Source organism: Vespula vulgaris, chromosome 8, assembly GCF_905475345.1.
Source record: "Vespula vulgaris chromosome 8, iyVesVulg1.1, whole genome shotgun sequence".
Classification (NCBI taxonomy): domain Eukaryota; kingdom Metazoa; phylum Arthropoda; class Insecta; order Hymenoptera; family Vespidae; genus Vespula; species Vespula vulgaris.
In genome coordinates this window covers 2614262-2640575 of record NC_066593.1, presented here as the reverse complement: position 1 = coordinate 2640575, position 26314 = coordinate 2614262, and the positions used below count along the sequence as shown (strand labels likewise).

The window sequence follows — 26314 nt, the reverse complement described above, 5'->3', positions numbered from 1 at the left end:
TATAAAAGAACATTACATTTTCTTTCGCCGTTTCTTCTTCTTCTTCTTCTTCTTCTTCTTCTTTTTCTTCTTCTTCTTTTCTATCTGTTTTTTTTTCTATTTCTCTCTCTCTCTCTCTCTCTCTCTCTCTCTCTCTCTCTCTCTCTTTATTACGAAACATTATTACGAAATCGTTAGTTAGCTTACGTTTTCATCAAACTTTTATCATCTTACGATTAGAATGATCGATTAGAACGATCGTGATGCACATACACGCATATATACAGAGAACATTTATATTCCTTTTCGATAATAAAAATCCGAAAAACTTTTAAATGAAATAAACTCGAAGAAGTACACGAAGTTCTGCTTGTAAATTGGAGCTCATCCTATCGACGGCAAAATCGTTTTTCTCGTCCAGCACTGCCGCCCACCTACTTTCCTTTTTTTCCTATTCGATTCCATTTGGTTAATGGTATTTCTCGCAAAAAAAGAAGAAAAAAGAAAAAAAAAGGAAGGAAAGAAAATTCGCGAAACTCGCTCGCGCGAAACGCTTTTGTGTAAAGCGGCTTAATCCAATCAACGAGCGAACAACGAGACGAACCATGCCGGTTCGCGCGTAGGCACCGGATCGTTCAAATATTGATAAATCGAATTATGAAACTTATTCGACGTATCCGTGGCTCGTATAGCCGATAAACCGTTCCCTCTACGACGAAAGAGAATAACGATTGGACACGAGCTTTCGCTCTAATGAATATCGTCGAGTTCGAAATCCGTTTTCCCATTAAATGTGGGTTGCGTCTTTTAAAAATTCATTACGCAAATTAATCGGCTCAATTCACTAGTAATTAGTGATTTTACTTTGCGAACGATCCCATGTTAAAGGCGATATTGTGTCGTTACTAATGATTACACGATTGTTAGTTCGATTACGCGAAAGAGTTAAATATTCTCTTTGTAATAAATACATTACAAATATTATTTGTATATTGCGAGTATACAAATATAAATTATATTTACATATCTGTATATAAATAATTAGTACAATAAATATAAATATTATTTTTATATTTGTAATACACACACACATATATATATATATATATATATATATATATATATATATATATATATTTATATTCTTTTACAACTGTATGAACGTACATCGAACGTTATTTCAATGAAGTTGTTTCTCGAGTTTAAGTGGAATTACGCCAGATTTAAGAGTTTCTATTATTTTTAATAATATAAGAATGTAGAAAACATTATGTTTGGCGTAATTCGAACTTTACATATACATTATCGTTTTATTATAAAAATTAATTTTAAAGGGATGTCATCGAAAGTAATATGTTGAAAAATGTATTTACATCAATTTATGTATAGTCCCGTAAAATCATTGAAACGTCGACAAATTTCAAATTGAATGTCCCCGTTGTCTTCCAGTTGTCCGATCGATATTTCACAGCTCGTATGACCTCATAAAAGTACGTCGAAAGATCGATGGCCGGTACGCCGTGTCCGCGGACGATTATTGCACAAATAATATCGTCGAAAAAATGGTCCTCCGTGCGAATTGGGAGAGAAAAAGCGAAAAGGAGAGGGAGAGAAGAGAAAAAGAGGAAAAATGACAAAAAGCTGCCAAGATATATGACCGGAAAGGATGAGAGGATAACATTTTATTCATTATATTTTTTTAAATTAAATGTTTTTAGCGTTTTTATTAAGAAAAAAAATTACATATATTATGTTAATTGTTAATTTTACGCTGAAGGATTTCACGATTGCTCGACTCGTATAAAAAAAAAAAAAAAGGAAAAGAAGAAAAAAAATATCAATTATTAATAATCGCTGAATTTAATTGACGAAAGAACTGTCGATAAACAAAATTATTAAACAACTGTATTAAAATTTTTTTTTAGGCAACGAAGGAAAAAAGTTTCACTTTTCGGTGCCGTGTTACGAACTATTATAGTTAAAAGTTTCGTTAGAAGTAAAGTACGGAAGTGAAGCTGTTGAATTCTAACGAGGTTTCTATTCGTTGTGATATAATGATTACAAAGTTCGTTATAAAAAAAAAAAAATCTATAAAAAATAACTGAGAGAGCTGCAAAATAGAGTGTATTTGATTTTTCCGATATATAAATCTATTTTCGTATGAACGCATAACGTTTGCAACGTAATCGACCGAAGCAAAATTGACGTTCGACGAGAGAACGATTAACGAATAAAGTACTTGTCATTGGTAAATGTATATATCAATGAAATTGTTAAACGAATAGAAATAATTTCTGTGTCATAGAAATATCAACTCCCGGTATAATTCGTATTAAGCTAATTATTTTCTTAAACTGACAATCTCACGTATATTAAACCAGAAAGTTATAATCGGGATTCCGGGTGACATCTAATCCCTTCATTATAATATACGCAACGTTATTAGAAACTAATTATACGAGGTACGTCAACTAGAGAAATATCGTTGGACGACGAAACATGAATTTCGTACTGCGTGTATACGAGATCAAAATTCGAGAGTATTAAAGTCGAATGTGATTTTGGGTTTGTTAACGAACAAATCCTATCAAGGAAATGACTCGCTAAAACCTTGATTCGTACCATACGTATATAACATACATACATACGTACGTACGTACATATATATATATATATATATGCACACACACACATGCGTATGTACGTGCGTACGTACGTTCATAGACAAATTCACGAAATTAACCTTTGCCTCTACCATTTATACGCGTACGTACATCGCTATAATACGAGAATAAATGAAAATTTTAATTTTCATTCGCCACTGACGAACGTAATAAATTGTTATTAATAAAATTTGTCGATCCTTAGAAATTTGATTGCGGAAACTTGATACAATCTTTTCTGCATTTTAGAATCTCAAGGGGATTTCGAATCGTCGTTGATCATTTTTTTTAATTCTTTCTTTTTTTTTTAACGTTAAATTCTCTATATGAAGCATACATTTGTCAAAGAAAATGTATCGAGATCGTATATATTCCTCGAAAGAATCAAATTTATCTGTAAAATTCGTAACGGTTCAATGTTCCTTATATCTTCTTACGTACATTCGAAGGCAAATCTCAAGAAAGTAGATCTCGCGAAATGATAAAAACGCCATGCTTCTTCGGTAAAGTATGCATCCATTTGATAGTCACAGATATCTTCGTGCTCGTATAAATTTGAGAGATCGGCCCTCTCATTCACACTCGCTCTGAATTGGGTGGAGCATCAGAAGATCCGTACCGAGGATTGGACGACTCTAAAGGCGCAAGTTTTGATGAAATACGTTCCCTCGAAGTAGAAACGCAAAGTAGGAAGTCTCCTTGAACGCGGCCACGAATAACGACTGAATATAGGCCGCGAGTGAAGGGAAAATGATGAAGATATCCCACATCTACGTGATAATGTCTATGTACGTCGATATTTTATATCCTTTTTCTCCTAGATATATGACTTTCTCTTTTTTACTTTTTTTTTTTACAACTTAGAAAAGAAACTACAACGCATTTAATCAATTTCCAAAAACCTCATAGATATCTATATGTTTCCATGTTCCTACGTAAAAGTATTTGACAAAATAATATCTCTTTTCGCAAAATACATGAAATTCCTATCATACCTATCATAATTTATTTTAAAAATACTTGTGGAAATAAATATAAATACATAAAAATACATATTGATCGGATTGCTTTTAATTCATTTACGAAATCTTTGTTGTGAAAATATTTATTGTAAAAATCAAATACAAACTAATTCGTTTTATTCGTTCTTTTTTGTTTTTACTTTTTTTTTGTTTTAAGTTTATTTTTCAAACTTAATCATGGTTTAAATTGAATTAATGAGAATATTGGAAACATTTAATTCGTACGATTAATCGATATAATTCTGCAAATAATATAATAAAAGCAAAAGTGAATAAAATTAAAGTAGTGAAGATATAGACCAACTGGCTCAAATAACTGAATCCTATCAGTCGCTGCACGTACAGATAGATGTGAGAGTATCATGTGATCGCTTTGTAAAGGATTCCCTATGATTTGTCCTTTGTTCGAAAACGAAGTATTTTATCGAACGAAAGAAAATACGATTCTCTACATCATACATGTATACAAAATTCGTGAAAATTCGTACAGCGATCCGTACCTTACAACAAAGAGAAGAAATAATCGAAAAATGAAAAAGAACTAAAAAGGAATATACAAGGTATGTAAAAAATAACGGCCTTTTCGTTCTCTCAAAAAAATAAATAAATAACTAAAAAAGAAAAGAAAAGCAATCTTTGAAAAAATAAACATCGTATAAACAAATTTTATTTTGAACTTTCGGTCTATTTTTATACATAATATCAGTAGATCCCTGGTTATACTACTAGTTATAAACCACCCTATATTATATATGTATATAGCTCTTTTCTCAAGTTCGTTTTTCCATAATCATAGTTCGAGCAACTTTATTCTCTCCCGTTGCCACTAGCATCGTCGCCTACTTCTGCTGCTGTCATCTATTTTTCGATGGATATTACTTTCCTCGTGATTCGTTCTAAAGCACCCAACTCCTAAGGAACATGTTGAATGCATGTTCGATTACGTTTTCGATCATATTATACGGAATTTATAAAGTCACTTTGGCGAATATAATCACTCGAGGCAGCATCAAAGATATCTAAAGCATCATCGTTATTTCATGAAATATTGAAGAAGGAAACGGGAGGTCTGATATAACTGATAGAGAAGTAAGTGGTAAAGACTATTATGGATCAGATACGTACTTCATCGCAAAGTTTTTACAACTTTTTTACGACGCATAAAATGGGATGTAATCTCGAAATATTGAAATTTTGAAAATTCTCTTTGAGAAAACGGCAAGTTAGATATATCATCTTGCAAGTAAAAATGATTTAACGATAAATTAAAGTAATTCAAAGTGGTATCATATTCGGACTCGTTAGTAAGCGATAAAATTTATTACGAACGTGTTTAATCGCATAACATGCGAGTAATGTTCGAAATATTATGCAAAAAAGTATATTAAAATCTATTTCCTATTCGTATTTTCTAAATTAGAAATTTGACAGATGTAAATTTTACTAGCGTGACGAACATTTGATCTCTAATTGCTTGAAATTAATCGTAATATTTTACTTGGATGAATAACCAATCATTAAGGTAACATTCGGATATTCGATGATAACATCGTTAGAACGCACATCGATTTTCCGTTCTGATTGCTCATGGTAGAACGGCCGAGGTAGTTTGGTGTCCAAGCAACGTCGAGGTCACCGACTACGATATCTTGGACGCGTTTACGTTTCATAATTTCCGATGTGTGAACTCGATATCGATTTCCTTTAGGAGAACTAACCCAGACCTTTACGATACTCTCGTTTTATCGTGCTACGACTGCGTTACGTTCGTTGCGTTACGCTCTCTCTCTCTCTCTCTCTCTCTCTCTCTCTCTCTCTCTTTCTTTTCGTTGCCTTCTATTGACTCAGTTTTTACACTTTCAACAGCAACGGCAAAAGTGTGTCGTGCCGACTTGATAGAAAAACTTCACAAGTCTGATTGAAAAAGAAAAAGAAAGAGAAAATTAGTTTAGCAATTCAAACGACGACGGTGAAAAGTAAAGTCGCGTTTTATGTTTGGTAACATTCTGACCATATTTGGTACAAGTTCCTACCACATTTCGAGCACTCGTCACTTTTCAATTCTAATTTTTCTTATAGTAGACCTCGAGTATGTACTCATAAAGTGTATTTCATAATCTAACGACAAGATCTATCACGATAAAGTCATATCTTCGTTAATCGAACGATTAAAGATAGACGTTTCGAGATATCGCAATTTCACGTCTCACTCAAGTCCAACATGTACCGCAGATCGATCGGAAACTCTGCTTTCATTAGATTCTAATTAAAAGCGGCTGTAACTTCTCCGTAGATTGAATTTAGCTTACTTCAGCCCTTACCGTAAGACTAAATTCTAAATTATTCGCATGGTTGTTCATTAACAGTCGGTATATCAAGATTTTTCTTCAAAATTAACATAACTGATGCGTAAATCGTATGCCGACATAACGCACGATGTCTGCGATCACGTACGCGCAAATTTTCTTGCTGATTTATGCAAATTATTGGTACGTCCGAGGTTAACATACCACGCCGCATGATCGTGAAACGTTTCTACGTAATATCCAAAGCCGTACGGGTGTACGCGCGTGTACAGAATAGAAGGATTTCATTAGCATCCACGATTAATTTTCAATAACGCTACCTGATCGCTAGCAGTCGAAATAATACAGTAGAAATAACGTTGTGCAAGTGAGCTAACGAGAAATTCATTCCCCGATTTGAAATACACGTATGAAGTTTCTTCGAAAATTTCTACGAAAGAAAATCTGTTAAATTTTCTTTCGTAAAATAATCATTACGAAAAGAGGATCAAACTTTTTATCAATAGATAGATAGTAGAATTTATAGCAAATTTCAGAAACAGGTAATCATGTTAAATATATAAATATTTTATAGAATTTGTTAATTCATTGGATGACCTTAAAATGTTCGACATTAGATTCATATTCTTGCTTAAAGCTTCAAATTAGTCTTCATACATTGATAAAAAAAAAAATAAATAAATAATAATTTGTTCTTGAAAGTAGAATTATTAATTTATTTGAATGTTTAATGTGATTAAATGTTTTTATAAAGTCGAAATATTAAATATACTTCTATGAAATAGCAAACATTTTTGATAATTTTGTTAAAATCATCAAATAATAAAATTAACATAGTGGCACGAATGATTTTTAACGAAATAGAATTTCGTGCGATGCGTAGGGGAAAAAGGGAGAGTAGAGTAGCGAAGGTCATGGGAAGATCAGGTGTTAGGTCCGACTTTTATGACACGAAAATCAGTTTCCACGCGGACTCGCTGAAAGTTTCAACGGAAACGAGCCCCGACGGTCGTATCCATCACTGTCGTCGGCCTCGTTGCATTAAGCATAGACGACACAGAACGATAAATTCCGAACATTTTCTTTCGCATTTCCCATAGATCATAATTTGCGAGTTGAGTCTGGTTAATCCCACCGCGAGTTGAAATGATCAAGTATGGTTAACATAGAAAGAGTAAAGAAAAAAGAAAAATAAATAAATAAATAAAGAATAGGAGAAAAACTCACCTGACAGTTAATCACGAAGATCCGCTAACGATGTCCTCTTAATTTTAAACTCATGAGATTTGAAAATCACGCGTCTCGTCCTGTAACTCGCATCATCACTATGACCGGTATCACAAGCACCAGTATCACTACTACCACAACCACCAACAACGACAAAGACGACGATGGCACTGAACGAGATTGGAACAACACTCGCGAACATTCACAGATCGATCTTTACACATCCAACGATGAGATAATAATCATCATGATACACGTTCACCGTTCTCGTTTGTATGCAAAATCCATAAAACAGGCATCTCTCAAGTCTTCTCGTAATGTTCCGAAAGAAATCCTCGTTCATAAATCGACAAGTTCGGTACAGAGTTCGTCGATCTAGAAAAGTGACGGAGCTGAAAAAGAAAATACGTTCAAGGTTTCTTTAAACGTGTGTCTCGTCGGATCCATCGCATTTTTGTACACGTGAACGAATCCCGTTTTGAGACGGACTTTCCTTCTCTCTAACAGAAAAAGAAAAGAGAAAAAGAGAAAGAGAAAGAGAAAGAGTGAGATAGAGAGAGAAAAGGAAAGAAATGATCAGGCTCTCCTCAACGTTTTATCAACACACACGTGACGACACGAGCTAGAACACACAGGAGAGCACTAATATCTTTGCACGCACGAATATCACGCACGGAAACACGCGATGAACGTCAGAGGGAAAAAGAAGATACCTATGAGATAGGCATAGATCAAATGGAGTATCCGCGTATACGTGTGAGATATACAACAGCGTATATGGAATGAATGAACGAGCAGCGAGTGAATAGACAGACGAAGACAACGAGAGTGAGAACGAGAGAGTTAGTCAGTGAGTGAGTGAGTGAGTGAGTGAGCGAGTGAGTGAGCGAGTGAATGAGTGAGTAAGTGAATAAGTGAGTGAGTGAGTGAGCGAGTGAGTGAGCGAGTGAGCGAATGAGTGAGTGAGTGAGTGAATGAGTATGTGAGAGAGAGATAGAGAGAGAGAGAGGAGGGAGGACCAAGAAAAGGAGCGGCACAAGCGAGCCCGAACGGCGCCTCGAAGCTTGCGAGACGAACTACGGCACCGGAATGAAAAGCTCCGCAAGCTCTCGCGCACCGCGACGCCAGAGACTCCACTGGCCACCCCCGTTCGACAACGCCCCCCACCCCTTTCTCCACCTATCGTGCCGAGCGCGCCACGGTCGATTCTGCGGCTTACACTTCGGCCGGCGTGCGTGTTCGCTGGACCAGGGATGCTGCGAGAATCCTGACGAGATACGTGATACATACGATGGAACCAATGCTCAATGCGAAAACTTCGAGCCCCTGCATGACGAGATTACTTTCGTCGCGTGACGTGCAGGTACGCTCTCGTTTGCTTTGATTATTTTCTATTCTCTCTCTCTCTCTTTCCCTCTCCTGTTTTCTTTTTCTTTTTCTTTTTCCTTGTTTTTTTTTTTTAATTCACCTTTCTTCCTCTTTTACTTTAGTTAACATGATTTCCTTTTTTCATTCTCGTTAAGATAGTATATGTTCGTTGAGATCAAGAAAGAGAATTTTTCTCTTTTTCCTTCTTCTTTCTTTGTACTTTTTTTTTACTTTTTTTTCTCCCTCTCTCTCTCTCCCCCCCTCTCTCTCTCTCTTTCTCTTATCTTTCTATCTTTCTATTTTTCTTTTCCTTGCTTTTCTTTGCTTCTTTTTTTTTCTTTTTTAATTCTTCTTCTTCTTTTTTGTTTTGTAGTGCAGCGAAGTGGAAATTTTTTTCCACAGGAGAATATAAATAAAAGTGAAAAGTATGTACGAGGTGAAAAGATGAAATCGATTTTAGCCGGCAGGCGTGTATCCACTGGACCGTTGATGTTGCGAGACGGAGATGTTCTTATCGATAGAGGGCAGTGCATCGTACTCAGCCTTTTACACTTTCGGTCGAAGTTTCGTAGGGTTAAAGATACATACTTCAATCTAGTCCTAGTGAAAATTTCAGGACTCGGGTTTGTTATTTCTTTTTTACACGTACATGCTACGTTTCGTTTTTATTATCAATTTCTTTTTTTTTTGTTTCTTAAGATACAGAATCTTAATTATAGAAGAAGATATAATAATCGTAAAAATATATTATATCATTTTCTTCTATTGTCTAGTCGTGAATTTTTTCTTTCGTTCGAAAATTCATTCAAATGCAAAATCGAACATAAAGTTTCATAAATATTTTTTAGATTATTAATTTTGTTGAATCGATCAAAGTTCTTCGTTGTATATATATATATACACACACACACACAAATAAATTCAATGATGAAGAAAATAATGTTTGCTCGATGTCACTTTGGTTCAAGAGAAATTCTTTCGTTTATTGATGAGCGACAAAGATGTTCGAGTATTTAAACTTTCCGCCTCCTGTAACACGTATATGTATCTACTGTATGTATAGGTACTCGTATGATAAGCGCTTACAGTACTTGCGTACGGGTCTCCATATAACGTCGTACATAGGCGAGGCACGTTCTTCTTCAATGGATTTTCTACGGGAGTACGTATAGAAAACACGGTCTACCGAAAGATAAAATAAAATGAAGGAATTGATAGGAGAAAAAGTAGCAATACTTTTAACTTAAAATCACTCTTTTATATAAACGAACATGGAGACACATTTATAGAAATAAAATCGAATATAGTTATATATGAAAATAAAAATATGACTTATTATGAATACTTTCTATCGATAGTTACTATTTCAATAAAAAAAAAAGAAGAAAGAAAAGAAAAGAAAGAAAAAAGAAATTCCGGTAATTTTTAGCGAGATTTCTTTCCATCTCTCTTTCTCTCTCTTTTTCTATCTCTCTCTCTCTCTCTTGAATATTCAACGAAAGAGATGAGAGAATATCGAACACAGGAGAAGTCTGACAAAATCGCACAGCGTTCATCTCGGATTAAAGCAATCGTCTCAGATTAAAGTCGAGTATTCCTCAAAACCATCCTCTCACTTTCTCGAAATTGCAAGGTTACTATCCTGAAATACGCTACCGACATCATCAATGCGCTCTTGTCTTTCATGGAACTTGATCTGTAACAACCTATGAGTCTTTGCAAAAGAAAATTGACATAAAAAGAAAAAAGATCCGTAAAGATAAGTACTTTTGTAGAAGGTATCACGTTCGTGTTTTATAGTTTAATAAGACGTTCTCAGTAACCTTGAAACTTTCCAATGGTAATAAATAGTTTCCAAAATGTTTTTGCCATATGTACTTCGAGGCAATAATAGTGAATCGTATAATAAAACTATCTTTTTAAGGTTTTTTGTTTCATCGTTTTAAGATTTAAATAAAATAAAAAACGTTCGAGTTATTTGTTCTAACTAGTAAAGTACAGAATTGATCGTAAATTAACATAATCCGTATAATTGTTAATCGCGTTGATTTTATCTACTTATTTACATCGTAACTCTATTAATCTTGAAAAAAAAGAGTGTGTCGAATATTCCAAATTGATTATATGAAACACAGAAATGACATCGTAGAGAATAACAAAAATGGTGTCGTTGATCACACGTTGACGCACCCTGCCTGGAGCTTAACCCGGTCTCCGAAAGCTAGAGTGTCTGCAAGCTCCGAGGCTTACTCGCCGCGTTCACCGCGCAGACTCCACGAGATCCCGCGGAGAAAAGGATAGAGGCTATCGATTCAGTTCTACCAACGGAAGAAATTTTTTTAGTAATTTTAACTGGATACTATACGAGGTCGATTCATAAAACATGATTCCGTCCCTGTTTTCTTTCTTTTTTTCTAGCTCGTTTTGTAAGTGTATCAGCATAAATAGTAATATTTGATAATTCAATTTTGAATAATTTAATGCGTATCTTTCTTTTTTTCTCCTTTTTTCTTTTTTCTTTTTTTCTTTTAAAGTTCACACTTAACTGCGAAGACGAGATATCGACAAAAGAAACATTTCGTGCGAATTCATAAAATTCTATTCTCGGTAAAGTCAGTCACATACATTTCGAGCTGACGTCACGAAGAATGAAGTTACTCGAGCTACTCCAGCCGCTGAAAATTGAAGTGTCTCTGAAGAGGTTTACGACGGACTACTAATTGGCTGGACCAATTTCGGCAGATGTTTTCGGTAGCTCTTTACGTCGAGACTTCGCGGCTAAATATGCTCGTAAATGAGAGCTTTTACCCTCTCTTCTACCTATGCTCATCGTTTTTGCTCGATCGCGAATGAATTTTAAAGTACTTCCTGCATACATATATGTACACGTGTACACATGGATCTACGTGTGTATGACCCTTGAAAATGATTCTTTATTTAAATATTTTATTTCACATGATATATTTTCATCGAATATTTTAACATAAAAAGGTATCAGTTAAAACATTTCCAACATTTCCTTTCTCGATAAACAAGAGCGACTTCAAATAACGATTATTATGAATACATATGTATTTTCATGATCGAGTTTTCGACGATTGAAACAAAATCATTACGAAATTATTCATCGTAGATTCTGATCACCATCGAAATGTCCATTCATTACCGCGAGACATAATTATGAAAATACGATGAAATCATCAAAAATGATTTGTAGCAATTTATAAAGCGATTATACTTCAGAAAACTTCAAAAATTTCGCAATATGTTTTTCGTTGATTTTGAAAACTACAAAACTCGTCGTGGAATAATTTTTTGGTTTTTTTATCGAAAATGTTTCCACCTGTTGTTCGGCACTTTGCAATTCTCGTAGTCCAGAAAACTCACATAGTCGAGATTTCGTGCTTTTCCAGAAGGAACAAAAATTAGAGCATTTTTTTTACCCTCTTTTTTTTACATACTTTCTCTCCTTTTTTACCTCTATTTCTCTTCCTCTCTTTCTCTCCCTCTCTCTCTTTCCCCTTGACGTTGAAATTGTTCGATTGACGTCGGAAAATATTCGGAACGCTTTTTTCTCTCCTTGTAGCTTTTAGTAACGTTCCCCCACGAGGGAATCCCTTGTACGTGCGCTTTCACAGAGTGCTTCATTCGCCATAATTCAGCGAACCGAAACGGACCAAACGAAGCAGACTGGACGATATACTTGTCTGAATACGTGCTTCGCAGACTATCCTCTTTCTAGATTTCATTGTCATCCTCGAGAGCTTGAAATTCGATGGTATGTTCAAAGTATTTAATTCCTACCACCACCACCAATGAATTATTTGCTTTCCTACGAACAATAGATAGTTCTAAGAGAGGAATTAAACGATATTAATTATTATCGATATCGCGATCCGTCGATATTTTCGTGAAAATATTAGTGATGAGAGATCAAATGAAATAGTCTCGAATATCGAGTTCTATTTTTCTTCTTGTTTCTTTCTTTTTTTCTATCCAAATATATCTTGTAGCTTTTTATTTATGTACTGCTTAAATGGTTTGATGTCTTGACTCGTTATTTTGTTACGTGAACGAAAGAGAATTGTTCTTAAAAATCGAACTAATCGAAAATCCGGTAAGCGCGAAGTCACTCGGTGTGACGTGCATCGTTTCTATCATTGTTCGAAAGGTAGGGCAAAGGGAATTGACTAACGGTTACTTTCGCACGTTCGACCTTTTAACGTGCGGTCCAATGGGGAATAGGAAACTCCTGAATTGTCCTAAAGTGCTTTGGCACGGTTTAGCGAGAATCAGGCCCGTAACAGCTGTTGAACGGATTTATTCTTCCTGTCGGTCGTGTCGTATCGTCCGTTGAATTATTGAATCGGATAGCACTTTCCACGGAACGATTAAGTGACAGCTAACGAAACGATCCCGTGTGTTCTTTGTTATATCGTTCACGTAACTAAAATCCTTTTACATTTTCGAATCAAGGATCATTTCGGTAAATAAATGGATTTCTTATAAACAAGTGTGCACTTACTATATTCAATAAATCTAATCAATGAGAAATTAAATTTATTTTATTTATTATGTTACGTATTACTACCTAATTCAATATTCATGATTAAATTTATTTTATATTAAATGTATATTAAATGTGAAATCTAAAGATCACAAGGATTAATCGTAGCGAAGAATATTTTTTGGTAATAAAATATATATTAAAAATAAGATAGCAGATCAAATCTCAAGATACAAATGTAAGATGTAGAATATTAATTGATACAAATACGATGAACTATTCTTTTTTACAATCTTACTAAGATCAAATTATTTATTGTTTTATTTTGAATAAATATACGCGTAGGCTAATTACGTATATTTCATATTTAATATACTTTTGTTGTTAGAACTAGTATTCTGAGCATGGCAACGAGAAAATTAAAATTAACAAAGAGTCGTACTATGCTCTTTACGATTCAATATGCGTGAAATTCAGAAATCGTTGTCGAAAAAAGGAACAGAAAAACCGAGTTATTTCCCAACACGTCGCGATTCGTCTTATACCAAGCTCGAAGACGGATAAGAAGCCCAAAACTAGTCGAGGTCGTTTTCTAGTACGTACGCATACGCGCGCAACTTCGCTCCATGGCTCGGTACGTTCGTGCTACTTCAGAAAACCTTTCGATGCGACCTATTTCCGGTGAGGCGCGGTCTTGAAACGAGCTTGACGTATAAAAAAGAGAAGTGAGGAGAAAGAAGTAGAAGGTAAGAGAGAAAGAGAGGAAGAAGAAACGATAAAAGAAGCAAGAAATGGAAGTTGTGCTTTTTTCGAATCATTTCTAATTAAACGATGGCTCTTATTTAAGTCACATAAGATTAATCGTGTAAGAAGTTAATAATCATTATCTCGGTGAGAGCAATGGAAAGTGAAAAAAATTATGAGTAATAAAATTGCTGGAAGAAATCGAAGAAATTATGTCGAACATCGTGAAGATATATTTCAAAATGATCTCGCTTTTATACGTCAACGTAGATATGAAAGAATTTTATTTATTTCACGATTATCGTAAATATATATATATATTTTTTTTTATGTAAGAAAGGATTAAATTTTAGATATTTTCTCGACGAGATTTTTCTGGACGGCGATGATCTCTAAGAAATATAAGCGAGATATATATCAACGATATATCAACGTAATCGTTACGATCATTCGTATGCGTTTAAAGAACGATTCTTAAATTTGTAAAGAGAAAAAATCCTTTATTAAGTTGAACATACATTTAACAAGTTGATTGTAAATATTTGATAAAAATAACTCGACATTCTCCCTTCAAATGAGAAGTTATAATATCCCCCGGCAATTTAGTTTTCGTCCGAAAAATATAAAATAAAAGTTTTATTCGAAGAAATTTCGGTAAACAATGTAAAGCAAAAACAACGTAAATGCACAAAAAATAAAATAAGCTTGTATTGGTTCCACAGGAATAAATATTTCATACATCTATCAAGTTTATTTTCATATTAAATATTTTCATTCTGTTGGTCGATATCGCAAAAACAGTTAAAGAAGTTCCTAATTCTCCACGCATTTTTATTTTCGTGTTCTTCATACAGCGAGCTACATTGCATTATTGAATTATTAAAATCCTGCAAAAGTAAAAAAGTTTTCTTTCTTCTATCCCTTTTTCTATTTGTCTTTTATACTTTTAACAATTACTACGATGAAACTTTCTTTACAATTGTAAAAAATAAGAACTTGACAAAACTTGAAGAAGTAAAGAAGAGATCGAGAATCAAAAAACAAAAAAAGAAATAGGAAAAAATAGGACGAATCGAGATCTCTGTTCTTCCTTTTTTTTTCCCTTTCTTTCGGAGAAATCTCTCGTGCAACGAACTATCGGTAAAATTCTGACAAAAATGCTAGACGAATGAGCTCGCACAATGAAGCTTCCGGTACGTGCGCAAAGTCTCGTGTATCTATCTTCTTGTAACGTGCTAAACGCGTAGAAAGATATTCGAATGCGTACTTTTCCGAACGCTGGCACGTATCTGAAAACACGGGCGCCAGGTTGGAGCCAAAGATATGAATTTTAGGCGTCGTGCCAATCCCACAGATAGCCATGTCTTTTTCTACGCTTCTACGTTAAAACGTTTCGGCCGTGGACTTCTTTCTGACGCGAGAACACGCCTGTCAACGGCGCCGTTAAGCATTCGCACTTCACATCGGTTGAATTTCAAAACTGATCTTCGTAGAAGAACCCGATGAAAAAGGAACTCCATCTTCCGTCCGATTCGTTCCTTCCGAGTTCTCGAGAACGTCAGGACATTGACGTAAAAATGATATTCATAAAATAGGAGACACCATTTTTTTTCTCCACTTTAGAGTCTTAACAAAATAAAGTAAATAAAAATGTGATATTAACTTCGAAAATCGTTCAATACTAATTATTGCATCCGAATGATTGAATCGTTTAAACTTTGATATTTTGAGAAACTATATAATCTAATATATCTATACAGTTTTTTATCTACGAGATTCATTTTGATTTATTAATTAATTATTATTGTCCTACAATAATTTTCTCATTTGAGAACACAAACTTGCTGTAATCCGTCAATTTTTTACAACATCGATATAAGATAAAATTCGATATAAGATAAAAAGAGAGAACTCTTCGATTTCTACGCGTAATTTTTATCCAATGAAACTTTTTAAATCGATAGAGCTAATTCGTTTAATAATTCCTAATAAATTTTTGAACGTAAATGTGAGCACGGCTTAAAATCGAACAAATTTATCAACATTGATCGATAGCTTCCCTACGGATTAATTTAGGTGGAACAAAAAGCAATTTCATTATCGATATTATCTCTAGATAGAGTCTTTAAAACGAACAATGAAGTACAGGATGTATTGTAACAGCTGATACAATCGAGTAGATAGAATGCGATAGTGCGTAAAAAATGTCAGTGGAAAAAACAAATTAGGAATGTCGAAAGTATATTTTCCTACTGTTTCATTGATCTTATAAAAAATTTTAGAAGTATACTAAAATATATAAATCGTAAGGATTCGTCCTTTTTATATTATCGACTTTATGCAAAAAAAAACGAAAGAAAAGTTTACATAAATCGTTGTATTCGTTAAATTCGATAATCCCTAAATGAAAGCTTAAGTACATAAGACTTTGACCGTTTAATCCATGGTTTATTTTATTAAAAATCTTAAGAAAAAAGTTCTAACATCTATTACCTATCGAAATCAGAGCGAAACATCACGGTAATATTAAAGCGAATATAATTGGATAGTCAAAGTTTTTTTTTTCGTGAAATTTAACAAAAAATTAAATCGTTGCACATACGTATATTGCATTGCATAGTAAATAATATTAATTAGCATTATCCTATAATTCTACAAACACAATTAAGAATTAGAAATAGATAATATTTCTCGAAGATAGACCTTTCCTCGTAGAGAAGTTTTATTCTATATTTGTGACTTATTCCTGTAGAATATCATCTGTATCATTTATTACCAGATAGCATGAGTAATACTTATTAAGTGTCCCTTTTTCTCTCATGGACAGAGACGTACACGTTTTGGGGGATTTCTGTTGACGCACACAAACGTAGATATCAGTCGCTTTAATCCATGGCGCAGTCTAGACTCTAGAGTATGTGGCAACGAACACGGTGGGTCGCCGTCACGAAAAGAAGCCGAGCTATACGCCGTCTTTCTCAGGGGGTTGGGGTTTTCGCGTGCATCGAGGCCACAATAATCCCCTCCGGAAGATGAATCACCCTGTCGGCCGTCTCTCAAGACGCGCTACAGACGATGCTGATGGCAAGATGGAAGCGAATGAAAGGAGCAAGGAAAGCTGCTCCACAGGCGGCTCCTTCTTTCTCTCTTTTCTCACTCACCTGTTCCTCCAATACATTTACCTTCTCCTTCGATCTTAACCCTGGACTGCAGAGAAAGAAGAAGAAAGAGAGAAAATAGAACTATGGTGGTCCTTCGTCTTTCACACTTTCTTGCAACTAAGAAATGACAAGAAAACGAACGGAAGTGTTACCTGGTAGAATTTCAACGAGCTTTGCAAAAAGAAGGCAATAGATTATATAGGATGAACCATTTACAAAAAGATCCCATAATTATCTTGAGTTTCTATGGATATAAAAAAAAGAATTCATAATTTGTATACTCATCCCGGAAAGTTTTTCTTTCATACTCTCTATAAATTATATCAATGCTCAGGTGGTCCAATTTAAATGACTTACATTGTACATCTGCATACTCTACGAGTTTCCTATTGAAATTCATCAAGATTGAAAATGGCCGAGTGCTTTCATTCCAATGATTCACTTTATGTAAATGTTCTGACGATGTTACGAACTCGCAATATCACGTTGCAATAACGTATCGCGATAGCAACAGTGATGTGTACCTGAATGATTAGACTAATTTATTTGGTTAGAGATATACCGAGCAAAGATGATCTAATTTTCTACGTTTTCATTTTACGCTCCACGTATTTAATATTACTTTGTATACGTTACAACATTAATATTACAAAATTGCTTTTGTCAATTGACTCGTTTTTAAATAATAGTATAAAATAAAAAATAAAAAATAAAATAAAAAATATCGATTGTGAGTGTTTAACGATTAACATGAAAAAAAAAATCTAATGATACGTTAGATATCCTAAAAAGAATTCCTCGAACTCGTTCGATGGCGGAAACAGCAGCAAGAAATAAAAGAAACAACGAAGAGACAATCAAGTTCGAGTAAGTTCGCTAAAGCGAGCTCCATGGAAGGCAGCCAACAAAATTCTCAACATAAGTCGAGTACCGTTACGGATGAGATCGTTCGGGTGAGCTACCACTAGATGCGCTGGAAGGATGTTTACACCTGAAACTTGCTGGCACGATCTTTCGAACGATACTTTAGTACTCATACGAATGATCCCGGAAGAAAATCTATTACCTTCAACGTAAAAAATCACCGATGTTTTTTCCCAAATATCTAACAACCATAGATACAAATAGATTTCGATTACAATTAATCGTAAAAAGGAAAAAAAAAATAAAGAAATTGTTAAAATGCCGACATCTATTTTTTAATATCAATGTAAAAATGATCTACGACATCAGAAAAAGTTTTTTCTTTTCTTTTAATTGGGATAATTGTATCAATCAATTGTAGACAATCAATTAATTCGAATAATATTAATACACGATATAAATCGTTCGGGTTGAAAAACATTGATAATTTTTTATCTTTAATATTATCGAAGAAAGGAAGCATCGAAAAGAAAACAAACGGCGAGATTGTCTAATACGATTTCATATTCTCTTTTCTGATTATCTTTCTTTCTCTCTTTTTTTTTCTCTGTCTATCTGTCTGTCTCTGTTTCTTTCTTTCTCTCGTGGGAATCAAAGGAGAAACGCAAAGATAATGGTTTAGAAACGATCGTTAAATACGAACGTGCTGTGAGATTCACTCTAGAGAGTGAATTGAACGCGTCGCCAGCTTCGTTTATCTTCGCGATGCTAGGAAAACTGAAAGAGTGAGAATGAAAGAGGAAAGAAGAAGAAAAAGAAAAAGAAGAAGAAGAAGAAGAAGAAGGAGAAGAAGAAGAAGAAGAAGATGGAAAAAAAGAAAAAAGGAAGGAGAGAAGAAGAAAAAGAGGGTTCATGGGTGGGGGTGGTGGGATAGGGGGTCAAAGAGAGAAAAAGAAAGAGAGAAAAAGAAAGAGAGAGAAAGAAAGAGTAAGAGAGAGAGAGAGAGAGAGAGAGAGAGAGAATGTTGAGGCGAAGAAATTGAATTTGATGCGGAAGGTGAAATGAATTTTTGCGAACGGAGCAGTTTGTAAAAGAACGTGACAAAGCGAAAGGAGAGTAAAAGATAGAAGTACAAGGGAGTATATAAGTATAACTGCTCGATTGGAAAAAGCAGTACTCATCGTAGAAAACGGGAAGTGGTGAAATTAGATTTCATATAACGGATGCTTGAAACTTATTAGAAGCTACATAAGTAGCGAACACATTCGGTTTAGAGAAAGGAAAGAGACATTTCCATTATGCGATAATAGTTACGATATGTGCAAGTAAAAAAGAAAGGACAGTAGTAAATATGTTTTGTAAATTAATTTATAAAAGTAAAAAAAGTATTATAATGTAAACAAAGAGAAAAAAACTTCGATCGAAAGCATTTTTTTTCTTTTTTTTTCGTACATTTTTTCTATTTTTTTTTTTTTTATTATACTTTATTTCTTAAAACCTTGGACAAAACGAACGAGATATACCGATATTATTCGATTTTATAAAATCTATTGTAGCACAATTTTTTCAAATAATTAATATTGAATGATAATATAGAGTTATAAAGTTTCTTTTCCGTATAATGTTCGATAAGATCTCACGATTAAAATTGTTTATAAAGTAATAAGAACTTTTTGCAGAAAGTTATTAACGTTTGATTGATATTCTCTCTTTTCATGATCTCCTTCGTCTGAATGGCGGCTTTCGTTAACTTTTTCTACAATTCCATCGTCATTAATCTCGTCCAACGTATCATTAATCATACAAAAGCTTTATACGATAAAGTGCGATGATCGATAGCGGAAGAAACTATGAAAATATTTCTTTCCTTTGTCTATATACAATATCATTCATATGGTCTAGGTCACATCGTTCATTAAAAACAAAAACGCATTAGAATATGATTACATATCATGAAATTTTCAACTTACAGACAGAATTATATGAACAATATTTATATAACAATAACAATCTATCTGTTAGTATTTATCAGTTACTTACTTTAGTATTTATCAGAATCAATGAAAAATTGATAAATCCTAAATTGTTTTTTCCAACCCTCTGTAATGCAATTCGTTATGCCTATAAAAAACTTATATTACGTAAAAGTTATAATATTATTTACACTATTAGATATAATTATATCGTATAGAGTATATGAAGCTTGAGAAGCATTAAAAACTTTGAATATAAAAGTAACAATTAAATTTAAGTAGCTATAAAATGAAATAAAACGTAAAATAATATAGACATATAATTGTCTGACTTTAAATTTACATTAAACTTTATAGTGGGTTAATAAGAACGCTGTTATGATAAGATCTCTTTATATTAGAACTTATATATGTATATTTTTTTCTTTTTATTAGTACTTATAAATCTTGATGTATGAGATATTTAGAGACATTAATGATCGCGAAAGCTTTAAAATAAAGTTCTGAAGCAGAACACCGATTATCGGACGACAGAGTTCTATTAGCAAACTGTACGGCAATGTAAAACCTTGATAGGTAAAGAGAAAGAGAAAGAATAAAAGATGGGATAGGATAGAATAGGAAAGCTTTTCTAGCGGCTCTCGTCGAGACTAGACATCTCGCGCGATGAAAATATTACCCAAGATTTCATTATAGATAGACGACGTGAACCCCGTGCCACTGGATTGCCGTCGTTCGCTCATTCTTTCATTCTTTTCTTTCTTTTTTTCCCCTTTCCCTTTCCCTTTCCCTTTTCCTTTCTTTCTTTCATTCTTTCCGTTACTCGACATCCCTCCTTTCCATCCCGTTTCGGTCCGCGGCTGACCCCGCTCTTTAAAATTCCCTTCCTCTCTCCCTCTCTCCTTCCTCAAACATCCCTTTAATCCTCCTTACGAGAGATTTACCGAGCACTTTATAAATTATAAAACTAGGCCGCACGGGAAGGAAACCTGACTAGTAATCCTACATATTTTAAATCTTTTTTTTCCTCTCCTCCATTTTTCTTTTCTTTTCATCTTTTCTCTTTTTATTTCTTTGTTGATTTTTTTTTCTCTTTTACCTTACGAATTATATTCAAAGCAGAAACTTGCTTGTAGAAAGATGCCAAGTGGGGATAACATTTTATATCGGTGTGTATAATGCACACTGTCTATTACTTTCAGATACTAAAATCTGTATACAAAAAGGTAGGGACGTCAAATTTATAGCGGAAACTTGTTTTAACTCAATTTTCTTTTCTCTGCTCTTTCTTTTTTCTTTTCTTTTCTTTTCTTTTCTCTTCTTTTCCCGTTTTCTTGAATTAAGTTCATATCATTTTCGGAAATAATCGCTCCAACAATGGAAATGAATCTTATGCTAATCTCTATTAGTGTAATTCGCGTCACAGGATCGTAAAATCCTCTATTCCCCCCTTCTCCTCCCCCGTGATTTTCAAAATAAATAACTCTTGATACTAAATACGATTTGTTTACTTGGAATATAATAGTATTAAAAAAAAATATTATCGGAACGAAGTGCACTGGAAGAGTTATCACGCAACGCGATCACTTGTCATTTTTCTCGCATTTTTCATGCTACCTACATATATATATATATATGTATGTATGTATGTATATATATATATATATATATATATATATATATATATATACGTACATACGTATGTACGTTACAACGAATGCAAATGCGCACCTGTACGTTTCTGTCTGGCAAAGGCCATAAGTTTTTCCACGGGTTACCCAAATCGTTTTCATAACGCACGACTCGTGAACCCGTTACCGCATTTTCGCGGAGAAAAGAATTACCGTCGGTGTAAACACATATCCGTTTTACAAATGCCTCTACCGTCGTAACTCATACCATACTCTATTTCACTGTGTTACGAAAATCGAATTGTGCCGTAATCCTGCGTGTTGATCTACGTCCATGACTTTAATGGATTTTAATGGGATTTAACGACTAATTTTTACGTTTTAGATTATAAAAGCACCTTATTAAAACATATATATTTATAAATATATGCAAATATTGTATATCGGATTTCATATTATATATCACATATTAACACGTTTACTGATACTCGGTTTTACCTATACAATATTTGTCTGAGCAATAATGAGGATAAAGTTCTGCGTAAGCAATATAATATTGAAATCTGTTACATGCTTGTTTACCAAAATTACGAGAGACGTGAGGTAAATATATCTATGTATCTAATTATGCAAAATTCGCATAGAGCAGTGAACGTGTCAACATTGTCATCGATTTACATTTAAAGATGTAACGATATGATATACAAATTGGGATATAATTAATATATCATTGTAATAATTATAATAATATTACTTATTATATATAGATAATATATAGATTAACATATTGATTACTATATAAATTAATATATTATGTCTCTATACTTTTAATATAATAAGTTTTTCTATTCAGTTTGACTATTCATCGTTATGAATGATCAAAAAACGAAAACTGAACGATTACGTACGTTTCTTTCTATTCATTTTTTTAGTTTGTTTTTCTTAAAAATTGTTTTTGCTATGATCCGTGAAGAAAATGATCGTTCAAATGTTTTTATCATATCGACGGAAAGGGATAAAGCAATGGACGATAAAAACGATCATATAATGTCGGTAATTGTAATGTCATTGTAAAAAGAGAATCCCTATCCCCTCTCCTGTTATTGCGTTTGACAGCTATCTGACATTTATTAAGTTTTTTATCCGTCGCTTAAACTGGCTCTACCCTTTTCTCTTTCTCTCTTTGCTGCCGTATTTAATTAGCTTTTTTTTCTCTTTTTTCTCTTAATGGTAGCTCGCGGTTATATCTCGTTTAGCTCAGACTGAGCCATAAGTTTCGGTTCTTAAGCGACAAGAACGTTTATTAAAACTTCCTCATTCGGTACGAATTAAACGCGTTTCCCGTGGAAAAATATTTGAAATTTAATATTACTACGTTAAAAGTACGTATAAAAGTCAGATTATAAAATGTGATCAACTTCATTCATTTCATAAATTTATTACGATACAATGGTAAAAGACGAATATTTACGAAATTATGTTGCTAATGATAAAGAGTAATATGGAGTTGCGTATGCGCAACAGCAACGAAAATTACTGCGTTCTGAACGAACGACGTTGACGATGAGTAGCCGCCTAAACGGTGTATCTGTTTAGATGAGCAAACGCCGTCGTGTAATATACGTTTGCAAGAGACAGCTCTCGAATAATACTAACAATCTGCATACAGCATATAAATATTATTCTATGACGATTCAGATTACTCTCCGTTTACGTTTACATATCGTTGAACGTGTTATTCCACTGATGATACGATTTTTCTTCCCAGTAATAAAAATTATGAATGATTATTGTTTTATCGATTTTATATAATATATTATTTAGTATATTGTACATAATTATATCAAATATTTCTTTATCTTATTTCGTTCACCTAAATCACCTAAATAAATTGAAAACAAGAGGCAAACTAACGATAAAAAAAACGACAATAAAAATCTATTCACCCTCCAGCCTCTTCCTCCCTCCCACTACTTCGCACGAGAAACTTATCATCGTATTTCGGACATGTTGAAAGCTGGAGAGTGAATAATCCCGCGTTCTCGGTCTGAACCAATTAATAAATTTGTACCGGGTGGCTGCCCGTAGGACAAAGTGCCTCTGTCTATTTCAGAAGGGGCCCCTATTGTTTCCAAGACAATGCGAGCTACTTGGCAGTTAGACTACATTGTGCTGTCCGAAGGGCCTGCAGTACACTCCGGGACCACGATGTCAGATTAATTAGATTTCGAAGTGGATGTATCTATGATGGGTTTCTTGTGACACTCTAGAGAAAGAAAGAAAGAGAGAGAGAGAGAAAACAAACAAACAAAGCTTCTTCATCCGTCTTTTTCTTGTCTTGCTTTGTACCATTAACAAATCTTTTTGAATTAAACGACGAAAGGTCAAAGAGTATATACTACGTTTTAAATATCCAACAATATTTCATGTTTATACACACAGAATGCTACGACATTGTAAACAAGATTCATACATATTATACATATTACATCTCTCTTATTTCTATGTAAATAAACATTCTGATTGGTTCTATTTCTCTGATCGATATAACATCTGCCTCTCGGACACGTCCTTGTAAAATCAAGTTGCTGAAATGAAAATTTACAAGAAGTTGTGATGAAACGCCATAAACGAAGAGAAAACTTTCTTATAAAACTGATATCGTTGAAATATTCAGTTTTTTCAGAAAAAAAAACAGAGAAAAAAAGACAAACGAATCGAACGACGCTTGTACCCGAACTTTTCCATTAATAATAAAATGCATTTAATATAGAAATATTGGCACTTTGAATCGTATTCTTGTCAAAGACACAAAGCATTGATCGTTCATTTCTAGCTCAATCGATCGAATCCAGCAACATCGATAGACAGCTATATATATGCTTTCGGCCGAATTCTCTCTACCAATGTGCCGGATCGATCTCGCTTTCACGCCTTGCTATTTCGTCCGTGAAGCATAAAGGTCGAAGCGCAGGCAATTGCGCGGCACGTAAACGTTTCATGGGTATATGTATATGACCGTTCGCTGGCTAACAAGCACGCCTATACGAGCGCGTCTAACGAAATCTGTCGGCAGTGTCTAATTAGAAGAGAACGCTTGAAGGCGAGTTTACTGCACCGTTTAATGATGCACCTTACGTATGCCGTCTTTGTCGTTTCGCGTTCGTTCTACATTGAACGTACACGACCATAATTTACCGAGATACTGGACTCATTAAGATAGAGAGAGAGACAAAGAATGTGTTTTTTATTTTTTTTCTGTCTTTTTTTTTATATATATAAAAATAACTTTTCTCTTTTCGAGAATTTTCATTGGTCCAATTTTTCTTATCTTCGAATATCTTTACGTAAATATATAAAAAAAAAAAAAAAACAAAGTAATCATCTCTCAAAAATACATAAATATTATATAAAGGAATTACTTTCTTAGAGAGGCGAAAGCTTATCGCAACGAATTTTTTTTTTAATTAAATATAGATATTTGTGTATTAATTAATGATAAGTATGATTATTCGATGGTATGAAATAGAAATTAATTTTTATAATTACAGTTATATCTGATGACCATTCTCATTTTTCAGGAGTTCTTTTCTTCTCTCTATATCAAGGCGATTCCTCGGGAAGATCTTGGTAACTACGAACGTCACTGACGTTCAATTTATTGTATCTCTATCACGTTTTCCACGTAATCACGATGGTTTCATCTTCGTAGCTTCCATCTTCGCAGTAGTCGATGAACTGCCGTAGGTTTCTACCTTGACGCTTTATCGATGATACAGAATACAATGAACTGTGCTTGCTTCGTCCTCTATTTCTCTACGCTTTTGTGCCTGTATGTATATGTTTTCACAGATCTATGTTTTGGAAACTAATCAAGTTCTGAGAAAATATTTCAAACAAGGTATGTTTTGTTTACTACGAGACAAATGATCTCAAACACAATCGACTCTTTCTTTCGAGGCAAATGTTTATTTTGAGATATCTAACTTATGTAAGAATTTAACGAAATCGTCTTTAAACGATCGAAATTATATTTTAATTAATATTCATATTAATTAATATCCATTTGAAATTACTTAACAATTAATTCGAAGATGGAAGATATCATCGAGATAAATCTGTACCTGTCGTGAAACGTAAAACGCTACTATATCCAGGAAGTTTTGAATTAGAATAGATTCTTTAAAAAGGGGCGAAGGTAACAGAAATATATTCATGCAACAGGTGTGCCTTGCGTAGATGTTCGTGACGAAAGGTTTGCCAAGATATCGAGAGAATATCATTTAATATAACATTATCATTTTTCATGACATTATCGACACTAGAAAAGATATAATAAAGATAATAAAACGTAATTAAACGGTATAACATGCAACACTAGTAGGTTTTAAGTATATATACTAAAACAAACGTGTACTCTTTAATATTATCATAAATAAAAGTAATTTTTATAAAATATCAATTATCATCATTCGAAAAATCTCAACTTTTTTAATTATACGATAATTGATTCACTTTATTCTTTACAGGAGTTAAATCAACATTTCTTATATATGTTCAGGATACGTGTCTAAACGTTCTGAAAAATCAATCGCTATAAAAAGTGCAAAAACGATAACCTCGACCATTTGTACAGTTTCCGCAAAAGAAAATTCAGAGTAGCAAAGTTTGTACGTTCCGAGTATAACAGGAAAAACAACGCGTAACATCGAGAACAAAGTTAGGAATTGCGGTCACCGTTCGGCTGTTGCTAATCTGCCCTAGACGAAAAAAGTACAACGGACGATGCAAAGGAAAGCAGAAGCAGGGAGATTGAGGGGTTGGGGGTTCGGTTAAACGAGCGACGATAATTCGTAGCCAGCGGTTGGG

The 26314-nt window shown here is 33.8% G+C and overlaps 1 protein-coding gene across 7 annotated transcripts in view; it reads right to left on the bottom strand.

The window, feature by feature from the left end:
- LOC127065600 (neuroligin-4, X-linked-like) overlaps positions 1-8340 on the bottom strand; it is a 219171-nt gene extending 210831 nt beyond the window's left edge. For 3 of the 7 annotated variants that reach the window (XM_050998162.1, XM_050998159.1, XM_050998156.1), the window contains exons 1-2: positions 7805-8327; positions 7198-7589 (exon numbers count right to left, since the gene is read on the bottom strand). The gene's annotated coding sequence lies outside the window, so the exon portion shown is untranslated. Of the gene's footprint in view, positions 1-7197; positions 7590-7804 lie in introns of all 7 variants that reach the window. The other 4 variants (XM_050998161.1, XM_050998158.1, XM_050998157.1 and 1 more) reach the window with 4 other exon arrangements.
- Between the last annotated feature and the right edge of the window lie 17974 nt (positions 8341-26314).